Source organism: Oncorhynchus masou, chromosome 8, assembly GCF_036934945.1.
Source record: "Oncorhynchus masou masou isolate Uvic2021 chromosome 8, UVic_Omas_1.1, whole genome shotgun sequence".
NCBI classification, from domain to species: domain Eukaryota; kingdom Metazoa; phylum Chordata; class Actinopteri; order Salmoniformes; family Salmonidae; genus Oncorhynchus; species Oncorhynchus masou.
Window position 1 is genome coordinate 23,823,507 of NC_088219.1, and position 17,598 is coordinate 23,841,104.

General features: G+C 45.1%; 1 pseudogene; it reads left to right on the plus strand.

Annotated features, from left to right (window-relative positions):
- Positions 1-229: 229 nt before the first annotated feature.
- Positions 230-16,877, plus strand: LOC135543790 (general transcription factor 3C polypeptide 5-like; annotated as a pseudogene).
- The last annotated feature ends 721 nt before the right edge of the window (positions 16,878-17,598 follow it).

Sequence of the window (17,598 nt, forward strand, 5' to 3'; positions counted from 1 at the left end):
ATGACAATTTAGTACTTTTCCCACCATTTGTACTTAAGTACATTTAAAACCAGATACTTTTAGACTTTTACACAAGTAGTATTTTACTGGGTTACTTTCACTTTTACTTGAGTCATTTTATATTAAGTTATCTTTACTTTTACTCAAGTATGACAATTGAGTACTTTTTCCACCTCTGCTTAGGGTAATGTGTAAAAATACCCAGTTACCGATTGTTTTGGCTACTACCATGGCTAGAAGAAGAGCGCTAAGGGACTTTGAAGAAGGGGTCTCACAGGAGCATAGGGGGTTTAAGGTATGTGTCAGTCAATCACCAGATTGAATAGCTTTGGAAGATTCTGGAGCGGCGACTGAAACAGAGTTTTCCGTCAACAAAACGATGGATTTTTTTCCCCCTTTAGTTAACTAGGCAAGTCAGTTAAGAACAAATTCTTATTTTAAAGGACGGCCTAGGAACAGTGGGTTACCTGCCTGTTCAGGGGCAGAACAACAGATTTGTACCTTGTCAGCTCAGGGATTTGAACTTGCAACCTTCCGGTTACCAGTCCAATGCTCTAACCACTAGGCTACCCTGCCAACCCATGGAAGAATGGTGTTGCATCCCTCCGATAGTGTGCCAGACATTAGATGATTAGCTCACAGTCACCAGGAGCAGGTTGACATTTGTTGGGATGAAGGATCAGGTAGAACCTGAGCCTAGAACCTGAGCCTAGAAACTGAGAAAAGCTGCAACTATTGCATAGGAACTTTACCAGTGGCATCTTTATAGCCTACTTCAGACAACCACTCACACATCAGAGTTTAGATCCATGTATCAATAAGAAGCAAGGAGAGATGAAAGCAGAAAGTAAAAGCAAAGTTGTAAAGATGATTGTGTTGCACTCATCCCAAGCTTGACTTCTCACTTGTCGGAGGCGTGGCCCATCTCCCAAGTGTTGCAGCTCGCTTCCAAGGCGCTCTGCCTCAAGACCTATAGAACATGTATGCCACATCTGACGAAAAGCCTGCAAACTATTACATCAGTAGGATTTTTTTTCACCGTGGTTAAGTGAGCCCTCCAGATATAGATTTGTTTTTATACCACACAATTGACTGAAATGAGTGGCTACTCTGGCAATGACAAACTGAGATCAATCTGGTCTTGAATTCAAACAATAGCACGGGCCAATGAAGCAACAGATGTGATATATAGGGTAACAGTCAAAGCTTTGGACACCTACTCATTCCAGGAATGGTCTTTATTTTTACTATTTTCTACATTGCAGAATATAAGTGAAGACATCAAAACTATGAAATAACACATGGAATCATGTAGTAACCAAAAAGGTGTTAAACGAATCAAAATATATTTGAGATTATTCAAAGTAGCCACCCTTTGCCTCGATGACAGCTTTGCACACTCTTGGCACTCTCAACCAGCTTCATTAGGTAGTCACCTGGAATGTATTTAAATTAAAAGATGCCTTGTTGTAAGTTTATTTGTGGAATTTCACATTTTTGATAATTTATTACAAATAAAAAACAAATAAAAAACAGAAATACCTTATTTGGCCCTTCGTTGGACATTGTGTTAATGCCATACAACTCTCCTTCCGTGGCCTCCAACTGCTCTTAAATGCAAGTAAAACTAAATGCAGGCTCTTCAACCGATCGCTGCCCGCACCTGCCCGGCCATCCAGCGTCACTACTCTAGACGGTTCTGACTTAGAATATGTGGACAACTACAAATACCTAGGTGTCTGGTTAGACTGTAAACTCTCCTTCATGACTCACATTAAACATCTCCAATCCAAAATTAAATCTAGAATCGGCTTCCTATTTCGCAGCAAAGCATCCTTCACTCATGCTGCCAAATATACCCTCGTAAAACTGACTATCCTATCAATCCTCGATCCTTTGGCTATGTCATTTACAAAATAGCCTCCAACACTCTACTCCACAAATTGGATGCAGTCTATCACAGTCATGGAATTTATCATGGAATTTTATCATGGAAGAGGGCCATCATTTATCATCATTTAGAGGGGCATCCGTTTTGTCACCAAAGCTTCATACTCGTTGCCAAACCCACTGGCTCTAGGTCATCTACAGGTCTCTGCTAGGTAAAGCCCCGTCTTATCTCAGCTCACTGGTCACCATAGTAGCACCCACCCGTAGCACGTGCTCCAGCAAGTATATCTCACTGGTCACCCCCAAAGCCAATTCTTCCTTTGGTCGCCTTTCCTTCCAGTTCTCTGCTGCCAATGGAACAAACTGCAAAAATCTCTGAATCTGGAGACTCTTACCTCCCTCACAAGCTTTAAGCACCAGTTGTCAGAGCAGATCACAGATCACTGCACCTGTACATAGCTCATCTGTAAATAGCCCATCTAATCTCCCTCATCCCCATACTGTATTTATTTATCTTGCTCCTTTGCACCCCAGTATCTCAACTTGCACATTCATCTTCTGCACATCCTATCCTTCCAGTGTCTAATTGGTATATTGTAATTACTTCGCCACCACGGCCTATTTATTGCCTTACCCCTCTTATCCTACCTCATTTGCACATGCTGTATATAGATTTTTGTACTGTATTATTGATTGTATGTTTGTTTATTCCATGTGTAACTCTGTGTTGTTGATTGTGTCGAACTGCTTTGCTTTATCTTGGCCAGGTCGCAGTTGCAAATTAGAACTTGTTCTCAACTAACCTACCTGGTTAAATAAAGGTGAAATAAAACAACAATTTAAAAAAATAAGTATTCAGATAGTTTGCTATGAGACTCGAAATTGACCTCAGGTGCATCCTGTTTCCACTGATCATCCTTGACATGTTTCTACAACTTGATTGGAGTCCAACTGTGGTAAAATCAATTGATTGCACATGATTTGGAAATGCACATACCTGTCTTTATAAGGTCCCACAGTTGACAGTGCATGTCAGAGAAAAAACCAAGCCATGAGGTCGAAGGAATTGTCTGTAGAGCTCTGAGACAGGATTGTTGCGAGGTACAGATCTGGGGAAGGGTACCAACACATTTCTGCAGCATTTAAGGTCCCCAAGAACACAGTGGCCTCCATCATTCTTAAATGGAAGAAGTTTGGAACAACCAAGACTCTTCCTAGATCTAGCCTTCCGGCCAAACTGAGCAATCGGGGGAGAAAGGCCTTGGTCAGGGAGGTGACCAAGAAACCAATGGTCACTCTGACAGAACTCTAGAGTTCCTTTGTGGAGATGGGAGAACCTTCCAGAAGGACAACCATCCCTGCAGCACTCCATCAATCAAGCCTTTATGGTAGAGTGGCAAGACAGCAGCCACTCCTCAGTAAAAGGTACAAGACAGCCTCCTTAGAGTTTGCCAAAAGGCACCTAAAGACTCAGACCATGAGAAACAAGATTCTCTGGTCTGATGAAACCAACATTGAACTCTTTGGCCTGAATATCACATCTGGAGGAAACCTGGCACCATCCCTACAGTGAAGCATTGTGGTGGCAGCATCATGCTGTGGGAATGTTTTTCAGCGGCAGGGACTTGGAGATCAGTCAAGATCGAGGGAAATATGAATGGAGCAAAGTACAGAGAGATCCTTCATGAAAACTTGCTCCAGAGCGCTCAGGACCTGAGACTGGGACAAAGGTTCACTTTCCAACTGGACAAAAACCCTAAGCATACAGCCAAGACAACGCAGGAATGGCTTCGGGACAAGTCTCTGAATGTCCTTGAGTGGCCCAGCCAGAGCCCGGACTTGAAACCGATCAAACATCCCTGAAGAGTCCTGAAAATAGCTGTGCAGCGACACTTCTTATCCAACATGACAGAGTTTTAGTGGATCTACAGAGAAGAAAGGGAGAAACTACCGAAATACAGGTGTGCCAAGCTTGTAGCATCATACGCAAGAAGACTCAAGGCTGTAATCGCTGCCAAAGGTGCTTCAACAAAGTACTAAGTAAAGGGTCTGAATACTTATGTAGATGTGGATTTTCAGTTTATTTTTAATAAATTTGCAAAAAATCTAAAATCCAGTTTTTGCTTTGTCATCATGGGGTTTTGTCAAATCAAAATCAAATACAATTTTGTTTGTCACATACACGTGATTAGCAGATGTTATTGCAGGTGTAGCGAAATGCTTATGTTTCCAGCTCCAACAGAGCAGTAATATCTAATACACACAATCTAAAGGAATGGAATTAAGAATATATAAATAATTGGACGAGTAATGTCAGAGCGGCATAGACTAAGATACAGTAGAATAGGATGGAATACGGTATATACGTATGAGATGAGTAATGCAAAATATGTAAACATTATTAAAGTGACTAGTGTTCCAATTATTAAAGTGGCCAGTGTTTTCAACTCTATCTATAGGGCAACAGCCTCTAATGTGATAGTGATGGCTATTACAGTCTGATGGCCTTGAGATAGAAGCTGTTTTTCAGTCTCTTGGTCCCAGCTTTGATGCACCTGAGCAACTCTTGGTCCCAGCTTTGATGCACCTGACTTCTCCTACTGGATGATAGCGGAGTGAACAGGCAGTGGCTCGGTTGGTTGTTGTCCTTGATGATATTTTTGGCTTTCCTGTGACAAGTGCTGTAGGTGTCCTGGAGGGCAGGTAGTTTGTCCCTGATGATGCGTTGGGCAGACTGCACTACCCTCTGGAGAGCCCTGCGGTTGCGAGCGGTGCAGTTGCCGTACCAGGCGGTGATGCAGCCTGACAGGATGCTCTCAATTGTGCATCTGTAAAATTTTGTGAGGTGTTGGGTGACAAGCCAAATTTCTTCTGCCTCCTGAGTTTCCAGAGGCTCTGAGGTGCCTTCTTCACCACATTGTCTGTGAGGGTGGGCCATTTCAGTTTGTCAATGATGTGTACACTGAGGAACTTGAAGCTTTCCACCTTCTCCACTGCCGTCCCATTGATGTGGATAGGAGGGTGCTCCCTCTGCTGTTTCCTGAAGTCCACAATCATCTCCTTTGTTTTGTTGACGTTGGGTTAGAGGTTGTTTTCCTGGCACCACACTTCCAGGGCCCTCACCTCCTCCCTGTAGGCTGTCTCGTCATTGTTGGTAATCAGGCCTACTACTAATGTGTCGTCTGCAAACTTGATGATTCAGTTGAGGCGTGAGTGGCCACACAGTCATTGGTGAACAGTGAATACAGAAGAGGGCTGAGGACACATCCTTGTGGGGCCCCAGTGTTGAGGATCAGCAAAGTGAAGATGTTGTTTCCTACCTTCATCACATGGGGACGGCTTGTCTGGAAGTCCAGGACGCAGTCACACAGGACGGGGTTCAGATCCAGGGCCTTGAGCTTAATGATGATTTTGGAAAGTACTATGGTGTTGAATGCTGAGCTGTAGTCAGTGAACAGCATTCTTACATAGGTAATCCTCTTGTCCAGATAGGATAGTGCAGTGTGCAGTGTGATGGCGATTGCATCGTCTGTGGATCTATTGGGGCAGTAAGCAAATTAAAGTGGGTCTAGGTTGTCAGCTAAGGTGGAGGTGATATTATCCTTGACTAGTCTCTCAAAGCACCTCATGATGACAGTCATTCAGTTCAGTTAGCTTTGCTTTCTTGGGTACAGGAACAATGGTGGACATCTTGAAGCATGTGGGGACAACTGACAGGGATACGGAGAGATTGACTATGTCCTTAAACACTCCAGACAGCTGGTCTGCGTATGCTCTGAGGACTCGGCTAGAGATGCTGTCAAGGCCGGCAGCCTTGCGAGGGTTAACATGCTTAAATCTCTTACTAACGTCGACCACGGAGAAGAAGAGCACACAGTCCTTTGTAGTGGCGTCTGTGGCATTCTGTTATCCTTGAAGCGGGCAAAGAAGGTGTTTAGCTTGTCCGGAAGCAAGAAGTCAGTGTCCGCGACATGGCTGGATTTCCCTTTGTAGTCTGTGATTGTCTGTAGATCATGCCACATAAGTATTGTTTCTGAGCCGTTGAATTGCGACTCCACTTTGTCTTTATACTGACGTTTTGCCTGTTTGATTGCCTTACGGAGGGAATAACTACGCTGCCATATTCCCAGTCACCTTGCAATGGCTTGCACTTTCAGTTTTGCCCGAATGCTGCCCTCTGTCAATGGTTTCTGGTTAGGGTAGATTTTAATAGTCACAGTGGATACAACATCTCCTATCCATTTCCTGACAAACTCAGTCACCATATCAGTATATTTGTCTATATTGTTCTCGGAGTCTACCTGGGACATATCCCAGTTCACGTGATCAAAACAAGCGTGGATTCCGATTGGTCAGGCAAAATCAAGTCGTGATCAGATTTGTCTAGGGGAGGGCGGGGGAGGGCCTTGTAGGCATCCTGGAAGTTGGAGTGGCAGTAGTCGAGTGTTTTAGCAGCAATAGTACTACTGTCAATGTGTTGATAAAACTTCGGTTTTATCAGCTACAATAATAATAATACAGCCTCAGGAAATGTGGTTTCCAGTTTGTCCTGTGAAGATCTTTGATGGCCGTCGTGGTATCGGCTTGAGGGGGAATATACACGGCTGTGACTATAACCGAAGATAATTCTCTTGGGAGGTAATATGGTTGGCATTTGATTGTGAGGTATTCTAGGTCAGGTGAACAATAGGACTTGTTCCTGTATGGTATCACAATCACACCATGTGTAGTTAATCATGAAACATACACCCCCGGCCTTCTTCTTCCCAGAGAGATATTTATTCCTGTCTGTGCGATGAACTGAGAACCCAACTGGTTGAACGGACTCAGACAGTATATCCCAAGAGAGCCATGTTTCTGTAAAACAGAGTATGTTACAATCCATGATGGCTCTCTGGAAGGAAATCCTTGCCCTGAGCTCATTTACTTTATTATCCAGAGACTGAACATTAGCGAGTCATATACTTGGAAGCTGTTGGTGGTGTGCCCGTCTCCTGAGTCGGACTAAAAGTCAGCTCTGAGTCTGTCTTTTCTGCTGGCGAAGTTTTGGAACAGCCTCTGGGATCAGTTTAATTGCCCTGGGGGATACAAATGGTTCTGGGAAATTCGTATTCCTGGTCGCATTGCTGGTAATGCTGGTGAGTTACCATCGCTCTGATATTCAAAAGTTCTTCCCGGCTGTATGTAATAACACAAAACATTTCCTGGGCTAATAATGTAAGCAATAACGCATAAAAACAAAATATTGCAAAGTTTACTTAGAGCTTGAAACATGGCAGCCCTATCCGTTGATGCCATTATCATCAGAATTATGAGGGAAAAAAATATATTTAATAAATTTTAGAATAAGCTGTAATGTAACAAATTGTGGAAAAAGTCACAGGGTCTGAATACTTTCTGAATTCCCTGTATACAGTATATATTTCCTTTATTATTATTATTATTTTTTGCCTCTTGGTCCCCCCACAGGCCCGGGCCTAACGGTTCTGCCCCGGTAAGTCCCTGAATTAAACCGGCATTGGAGCCAACTTTTGCAAAAGGCAGTTAAGCTATCCATGCCTCAGTCCCCTCCTGAATTTGGGTGTGTTTTCTGGTGGGGAAATTGAGTTGTAGCACAGATAGAGAAGATATGCACAGATAGAGATGCTAACCACAAATAATTCCAAGCAAACAGTTTGAAGCACACTTATTCAATCTTCAATGATACCATCGCTTTTTTCCTTTTCACACCGTATCATTTTAATTCACCAGTAGATTGAGCATAGACTAGAAGCTGCAGTAAACTACACGGGGTGCTGCTTAGCAAATGTTAAATTGTGTTTACATGTGTTTACGGTCATGACATACAAACACACACACACGCAGCTTGACAGCAAGATAAGTCAGCTTGATAGGTTTTTCTATGTTTTCTTTGTATTTCATTAAAGACAAAGAAAATTTGAAGTAAATGATTGTAAAATAACAACATTTGACTATCTCCACGTTCCTTACATTTAAAAAAAAATCTAGTTATTACCATTAAAGTGAATGTTGACAAGCCTTAAATCAACAATTGGCACTGTCAAAATGGCTGGTAGACATTTTGTGAGATGTGTGGGAGAGGTAGATCAATAATCCATTGTCATTACCATGGCACACCATAATATTGCCATATTATGCCAGCTCAAAGAATGGAAAGAAACTTTTCTCTTCCTATTACTGTGAACTTTGAGGGAACATAATTCAAGTTTTAAACAGTAAAAATGCATGGTAAATATTTGTGGCATGTGTGCAACGAGTATATCAATAATCTTGTGTCATTGCCATGTCACACCATACGATGCCCATGCTATGCCAATTCAAAGATGGAGAAAAGGCTTTGGGGTATCTTATGGTCGATAAGCATTCAAGCCCTTTGTTATGGCAAGCCTAAATATGTTCAGGAGTAAAAATGTCCCTAACAAGTCACATAATAATTTGCATGGACTCACTCTGTGTGCAATAATAATGTTAAACATGACTTTTGAATGACTACCTCACCTCTGTACCCCACACATACAATTATCTGTAAGGTGTCTCAGTCGAGCAGGTATTTTCAAACACAGATTCAACCACAAAGACCAGGGAGGTTTTCTAATGCCTTGCAAAAAAGGGCACCTACTGGTAGATGGCTGACCGTGAATATCTCTATGCCTTTGAACGGGCATGGTAGTAAGTGCCAGGCGCACCGGTTTGTGTCAAGAACGGCAACGCAGCTTCCCGTTGCTCACACACATCCCTCTACGATAAGATCATCTTGCGTAAACCAGAGAATAGTGAGTTCTTTGAGCAGCCTGTGCCCCTCTTCCTTCCTCCACCCATCTTCTCTGGACAGTGCTGTGGACTATAACTACCGACCTGAAATCCAACACAAGTAAGCAGGGGCATTGGAGCAGTGTTACACAACACAGTTTCACCCTCATCAGAGGTAGTGTGTTCAGCTCAGAAACAAATACGCCAATGGAAGTCAACAAGTGTGTCAGCAATTATGCATAAGAATTCTGAACAACAACAACTTTACAAAATGGTGTGTTCCACAACAGGAGCAAAGACAGGAAGCCCCTTATTTAGTTATAAAGATGCAGGTGCTAATAGATTCGGCCATTGGCCAACCCGTAGCGGTTATTAGCTAAGCCATTGTGGTCTTGTGTCTTCCGTGCAGAGAAGGCCATTGTCCCCCAACAGTCTCCAGGGATAATCTGATTGGTTTGAGTCGAGCCCGTCGGCCTCATAATGCCATCTTCCTCATTTTTAAAGACCAGAACATCCCCACGGAGCCCCTGGAGGCTGCCAAGGTCAACTGGAAGATAGTGTGTGTTCACCCCTGTGACAAAGGCAGAGGAACAACAAGGTTAGTATACTTTGCATTGGGCTACTGAGGTTTATTGTGAAGACTGCAGGATGTCACACACAGCGGGTGATGTTTTATACAATTTGTATTATAGTTAATCACAGACTTGTTAATTACATATGCATAGGAACATAGCTTTTTTCAGTTTGAGCCTTTGTTTTTTAATCTTAATGCTATTTCAAGACTGAAACATTTACTTGGGTGTTAGGCAATAGCAGGGTTCCCCGACTGGTGGCCCGTGGGACGAATTTGGCCCGTAGGTGATTTTATTTGGCCCCCCAAAGTTTTCTGACATAAAACATTGCAAAAACACCAGCAAATCATCTGTGATTTTAATTTTGGAAATCTGTTCCAAAGTATTCCCCACACATAATAGAGAGATACAGTATATGTGATCATATACACATGTAAACAAGGTTTTAAATTATTATGTTTTAGTCAAATATTATATTTGGAGTCTACAAATGATTTGTCATTATTTTTCTGCCCTCTGACGAACAGCTGAAGATAAAAAATCCACCTATGGCTGAATTTAGTTGATGATCCCGAGCCTATAGGCTAGTTTGTATTTTATCTCTAGGATTTAGAGGGAATTACAATGGATGCTTTCAGACCTTGATGAGGTTTTCTGTTGGGGAAAAAAATGCATTGAAAATAAAGGGAGCGTTTACCCACCTAATGGTTTTACCACTACATCACTGATGTTGCCTGCCCACCGAGCCTATATGTTTTACATCACCATGTCCAGAGACTGTTCCTAAGGTATTTGTCTGCACATATGAGAAATGTGTAGCTCAATAAGGTATTTTTCTGATCTCCTGAGATAAATTGGACATATTTTGAATCATGTAGCTCTCCTCCATGTCTGACTTCTCTCTCATGAAGGCTCCTTAAGAGAAATAGAAATATGTCAAAGAGAAGCTGTTGTTGAGACATGTGATATGGAAAATATGCACATGGGAAACGTTAAGTCTATTGCTTTGATATCCCACCTGTGCTAACTTTTCCCAAACCACACTGTGTGTAGATGTTTGAGAGCCGGCCCATCTGGTCCGGGTACGCGGTCAAGGCCAACCTGGACCTCCACCCTGATAAACTGAAGCTGCTGCTCCCTATCATGGCCTACTATATGGTGAGGAGACCTAGACCAGCAAATGGAAAAAGCAACAGGAAACACACCTCTACAAATAGCATATGTCTGCTATCTAACTGTCACCATGGATACTACAGCCCAAGCTCAAGGTCACATACCTGTATACCATTCATCAGGATGCCAATTGTTTGGCTGTCTGCATATTCTCTGACACCTAACTAATCTATATGGTGAGCAGACCCAGACCAGCAGGGGGTCAATAAAGGGAAATAGGGCATCTCTCTATTTACATGCCATGTCCTATTCAATTCACTTGACTTGAAATGAACCTCTTGAGAGAAGTAGAAGTGGATGGTGGCAAGAGAGAAAGAAGACGCAAATATGAAAATCTATTTGGTCAATACACTCCTTGACCAAACGTATGTGGACACCTGCTTGTCGAACAGCTTATTCCAAAATCATTAGAATTTATATGGAGTTGGTCCCTCCCTTTGCTGCTGTAACAGCCTCCACTCATCTGGGAAGGCTTTCCACTAGATGTTGGAACATTGCTGTGGGGACTTGCTTCCATTCAGCCACAATAGCATTAGTGAGGTTGGGCACTGATGTTTGGGTCGACATCAAGATTGAGTCAACGGAACAACCCATTGTTCTTATTTGCCATTCAAAATACATTGAAAACCTCCCCTGGAGGAGCCTCTAGGTGAGATATGACTATGACACCAGAGGCCAAGAAATACCAGGTGCTGGACTTCAGGATCCGCTGCAGTACCAAGCACGGTGAGGAGTGGGGGCAGGTGGAGGTTTGGTTCAATCTAATCTGGAGGGACAATTTAATTCCACAGCCTTTGCTAATCATGCGTTGTTTTATGAGACTGTGTTTCACCCCCCTGTGACTGTTTTTAGGATATACTATCAATGACATGCCAGTGAAGGCCAAGAGGAGCACTTTCAACTATACCCTGCCAATCACACTTAACAAAGCAGGTGGGTAACTGGGCATATGTCTGGTGTTTGTGACTGGGTCTGTGCTTGCGTGTGTTTGTCCGTGTGTATTAGTGAGGATTGTCTCACTAATGTCCCTCTTTGTTGTTCAGTGCCCCAGGCTGCTAATGTGACAGATTTACCTCCTGAGGGCCCTGCTGGTGGACGTAGTGCAAATATAACCAGATACCAGCTCAAGTAAAGAGATTATAGACTTCCCCACAACTTTTTCACATTCTACACGATACAGTGTACTCACAAGAATAATGTCACAGTAATAAGACATCATATGGTAACCCCTCTACCATGTCCCCTGTTTGTCCAGGATTCCTCATGCAAATTCCGAGATGGGACCCTGCCCCCCCACAGGCAGATGTTCTACCAGCTCTGTGATCTGGACGTGGATAGGTAAGATCCAACATGGTATATGGGTGATTCCAGACAAGATTGGCCAAAAAATATTTATTCTGTTTTGCATCTTCCTGAAATAAAATCTGTTGAAAGATCCTTTGTGAGATGTATGTTTGGCGTACCTTTTGAAATCTGTATCCAAAATAACTATTGCGAAATACCTAATTCAGGTTGGGACATTTTTTACCTTTTAGATTTACCCAGGTCTTCTTTAAGACACTACAACAATGAGTCAGTAGATGCTACAAAGCCAGACGTCATTTGCTTTGATGTTCATTATTTGGTTCATATTGTTTTTTGATGATCATTATTTGGCATATTGTTTTAAACAATATACTCTACAAGTACATAACATTTCTAGAGTTGGTGCTCTGCTACTTTTGAAGTTATGATACATTTTATGAGCAACACCAATATATTGAATGGGAAAATGGATTCAAAGGAACTCCTTCTGCTGGTGACTTACTGAATATGCAATCCTAAAGGAGGGCTGTGATTGGCCTTTAATTTCAATAATTAAATGGGACAGAGCACACAGTAAGGTTTCACGTGTCACGGCGTTCGTCTGTTGAAGGAGATGCGGACCAAAATGCAGCGTGGTTGTTATTCATTGTACTTTAATAAAGAAAACTGTACACGAATAAACTAACAAAACAACAAATGTGCAAAAACCTAAACCAGTCCTATTTTTTTTTTTTATAAAAAATAATTTATTATCTTCAATACCATTCATTCTTTACAACTCATAATTTACATACATACTCAAATAATGGTATTTTAATTAAACTAATTAAACTAAACATAAACCCCAAACAAAACCTCAGGGGAGCATCTTCCCTCCCCGTCACCTACAAAATACCTTTCCCTATCTCCCCATCCCTAATCTATTCTCTTACAAATCTAAATGACACCCAGCCCTAAACCCCCCTTCCACCTCTCCCGAGCAGCATGCTGCCCCCACTTCCTCTCCTCCCTCTTCATCCTCCCCCTCAAATCTCCTCCCACCCTCCTCACTATCCCTTCCACCCCCCAATCTCTCCCTGTCTTCATCATGTTCTGCCTTGCTTCCCACAGCCCCCGTTTAAAGAGACTCATGAGAAGCCAGAGCAGAAACCTGTCCCTATCCGTCCCTCTCGCTCTCCCTACACCCCTCTCTAACCTGGCCAACGTCAATACAAAATCCCCCTTTACCAAACCTAACAACACCCGTGCCCTAGCCCATACTACTCCGGCAAAGGCACAGTCCCAAAAGACATGGCGCACAGTCTCCTCCCTGCCACAAGAGGATCTTGGACAGGTGGGGGATTGCACCAAACTATACCGGTACAAGATGGAACGTACCGGCAAACACTTATGAAGGCTCAACTAATTCAGGTCCTTGAGCCTGTTGTCCAGACCCCGCGCCTGCACTCCCTCCCAGACCACTTCCGAGATGCCCACTACAGGTGCCGGACTCCCTGCCTTTCTGACCTCCTCGTACAGGTGCCTATGATCTAAACCTACTCGGGCAACTTCAACCTCAGGGTGCGCACGCAGCCACTTGGCCGCATGACCAAAGTGCCACGGCAGCTGTTCCGCCCGAGGACCCGTGTTAGACCACACCATTATGCTTCTCGCCTGATACGAGAAAAATACCTGCAGGAGGTAACCGGACGGGTGTATCACTGGCTGAGCAAGCTCCGTTAACAAGAAAGAAACAAAAATTGTGTCCAGCTTGAGGGGGAAATGTGGTACCCCCTACCTCCCTCCCCGATGGGACAGATCATGCGTGCCCTGGCGACCCACTCGCACCTGCCACTCCACATAAACTGAAACACAAGCCTCACTAGAGGCCTCCTCAGACAAGCCGGCAATGGGTAGATGTATGCCAAATACAAAAGAGACGGCAACACATCCACCTTTAGGACCAGGACTTTGCCCATAAAAGACAAATACCTAGCTTTCCACATTGCTAGCTTCCTCTGTACCACTGCGATACGCATGTTCCAGTTTAGCGTCGCTGAGCCGGAGGTCTCAAAATGGACCCCGAGAATCCTCAGGGCCCCCTCACAGAGAGATAACCCCTCAGGCACATCCGTTCTACCGCGCCATCTTCCGAAAAACTTGACGGAAGACTTTGCATGGTTCAGAACTGCTCCCGACGCTCGGGTGAAATCCCCAAAGATGGCAAGGGACCTTGTCAGGCACGAGTCCTTGCACAACAGCAAGGAAGTGTCGTCGGCGTACTGCGTCATCTTAACACGCAGCCCACCACTTCCAGGGATCAGCAAACCTTCCACCCCTGTGTCTGCCCTAATGGCAGCCCCCAGAGGCTCCATGTACAGAACAAAGAGGAGAGCCGAGAGTGGGCACCCCTGCCTGACCCCAGACGAGAGGTCAAAAACGTCACCCAAGTGACTATTTACACTAACTCGGCACCCCGCTCCGACATATAATGTACGAATCCATCCTATAAACTTCTCCCCAAATCCTAATCGACCTAACACTCTGAATAAAAAGGATCTATTCACGCGATCGAAGGCTTTCGCCTGATCTAGCGCTGCTACCATAAAAGGCAGTCCTCTATCTTCAACCCAAGCGATGGAGTCCCTGATTAACTGTAGGTTCCATCTAATAGAGCGGCCCTCTACCCCGCACGTCTGATCCTCATGGACGACGTAGGGAAGGGCTGTGCGCAACCGGTCTGCTAAAACCTTTGCAAGTAGCTTGTAATCTACACACAGCATGGTCAACGGCCACCAGTTGCCAAGGTCTGTTACTTCCCCTTCTTATATAAAAGTGACAGCACACCAACAGCCATTGATCCCCCGGGACCCCGTCTCAAGGATGGCCTTCAAGACTTCGAGGACCACTGGTCCAAGTATACCCCAAAACTTGAGATAAAACTCAGCCGGCAACCCATCCATCCCAGGCACCTTCCGTTTTCCCATCCTCCTAAGAGCGCTCTCAACCTCTTCTAGTGAAATCTGGGCCTCCATCACTTCTCTAATGTCCTCCGGCAACCGCCTGGACAAGTGTTCTAAAAACACATTTCCCTGCTCTACATCTATTTCCCTTTCCTTAAATAAACCTTGGAAATGATCAGTTGTCACCCTGACCATATCCTCTGGTTCTCTAACTATACTACCATTTTCTTACCTAACACCATGCATTACCTTGCTACTCTGTCTTGCCAACCAACTTAAAGAACATAGCAGAACAAGTCTCATTATGTTCTAGAAAGCCACTATGCGCACGCTCCAGGAAAGCTCGAGCCTTCCGCTCCTGCAACTCCCTGAGCTGCGCCTTTAGGGTTGCGGATCTCTCCCAGTCAAACGACCCACCGAGGTTGCCTGCCTCGTATTCGAGTTCAATTAACCTTTGGATACGATCCACCTCCCTCCTCTCCTCCCTTTTTTCCTCTTGCAATACCCTATTATAAAAGCCCTAATCCTCACCTTAACTAATTCCCACCACTCTAACACCCCCTCGCACATGGACCGGAGGCCCTCAAGCCTCCAAAAGAAACCATAAAACCCGTCAACAAAAGCCTGCTCCTCCAGCACATCCCGATCTAGCTTCCAGTACCCCCTACCAAAGAGGCAGACTGGCGACCCCACCTGCAGGAGCACCCCGTCATGATCCGAAAAGAAAACAGGCAACAGCCGCCCAGACAACTTACCCAAAGACCTGGGTACAAAAATATAGTCGAGCCTCCGCTCAACCCCCCTGGAGTTGTGCCATGTAGGACCGTCCATTTTTGGAGTAGTGTGCAGACCACCATCTACCAGACCATGGCAAGCCATTAGCCTGGCAATGGCGCCGGCACTGCTATCCCCCTCTCTTCCTAAATCTGTATTAAAATCCCCCCCTATCACTAATTTCCTATTTGTGACACACAGGGGCGTCAGACAGTCCACCATCTGCCTCCTGTCTGCCACCACCTGTGGCCCATACACCACCACTAATCTAAATTTACAATCCCTTATCGTGACATCCACCCCTATAACCCTCCCCTGCATTACCACAAAAGAATCCTCCACTTTTACCTCCCTGTGCCCACACAAAATCCCTACTCCCGATGAGTGCACCCCCCCAACACCCCAAACCGACTCCCCCTTGTCCCACTCCCTCTTAAACCTACTAACATCCCCTCCATCCCTCAGGTGAACCTCCTGTAAAAAACAAAAATCAAACCCCACACCCTCCAAATAACTAAAAACCGCCCTCCTCTTAACAAAATCCCTTAAACCCCTTACATTTATACTAACAAAAGTAAAATTAGACTCCATGAAAAAATAAAAACATGTAATACACTCAAATTCTAAACCCAGACAGAAAAAAAAAACAGGAGACTCACCCGATGCTCCCCTGCTCCATATCTACCGGTGAGAACACCATCCGTAATCCCGACATCCCTCCCTCTTCCTCCATCACACCATCCCAGAATGCAGGAATACTGTTTGGCTCCGGGGTGCCCTGCACCCTGGGTCTACCCCCACAATCCTCCCCCTCCCCAGTGTTGCAGCTGGTTTGGAAAGAAATTGGGGAGGCTGAGTCCCCAAACAAAAAACTCCCCACCTCCTCCTGTACCCAGTCCTGAGTCTTGTTAGGTGTGTCCCCACCCAACAGAAGTTGAGGGCCTGGGGAAACCAGCAGCAACCCAGAGGTTTCTCCCACCCCCATCATTCTCTTGGCCATCCCCTCCCCCTCACTGTCGGCCAATCGCACCCTCCTCTTCATTCTCTTCTTTGGTGATGGCGGCAGTGGAGAGATACCACCCTCCCCCCCCCGCCAGCTCCTCCACCATATCCCTCATCTCTTCCACCAGGGCACGTTCCCCCCAGTCCACTTGCTCTTCCACCGTCTCCTTCTCCACCACTCCTCCCTCGCTTTCTTCTCTCTCATGCTCCTCCACTCGGTTGCCTTCTTCCGCCGCTTTTCCTGGTTCTCCTACTCCCGTGCCTTCCGTTTCCTTCTCTCTTCCATCTGCCGCTTCTTGCTCCTCTTCCTTCCTTGTGGCCTTCCCCTCTGGACCTGTACTCTGGTCATGAGGCGTGGTCATCCCCTGCTCCTGCTCCCCCCAGCCGCAGACCCTCTGACACCCCCGCCACAGGTGTGCTGACGAGCCACACCCATGGCACGTCTTAGGCTTGTCACAATCCCTCGCCTCGTGATCCTCAGATGCACAAAATCTGCATTTTCTTGTACTGCACGAGGCGAATATGTGACCGTATGCCATACAGCGCCTGCAAAATGGGGGCTGACGTGCATAAAACAACATCCCCCTGTCAGCCCCTAGGGAGAACATAGCAGGAGGATGGAGGTAGCCACCATGTCCCTTTGGGTCCTCTCTGAGGAGGGCCTGGAAGCCTCTCCTCCCATTCCAAAACCCAAGGGAGTCTTTGAGGTGCCTTGCTGAGGAGACGTTATCCATGTATCTCCCCAGAAAAGCCCTCACCTCTTCGTCCTTAACGTAAGGGTTGTAAATGTTGACAGTTACAACCCTGAAGTTATTCTTCGCCAGGCTTGTTATTTCGTAGTGGCACATCGGCCTCTCACCTCCCACTGCTCTTGCCCTTCTCAGGATATCATCGTGTTTCTCCTCTGTATATAGTGCCATGTCGTATGCTCCCTCCAACGAGTTGCCTTGGAAACAAAACACGTCCTTCACCGTCAGCTTTAGAATCCCCATCAATATTATCCTTCCAAAAGATTCCCGTCCTAAAGGCTCCAACTCCTTTTCCTTCCAAGCAAACCGAATCGTGTTGGCCAGCCCAATCCCAGGGACCGACCGTGTTGATGTATTTAGCACCATCGCCGCAAGAAGAATGGCGCTCGTTCTCTTCTCTTCCAAAACAAGTAAAAAGAA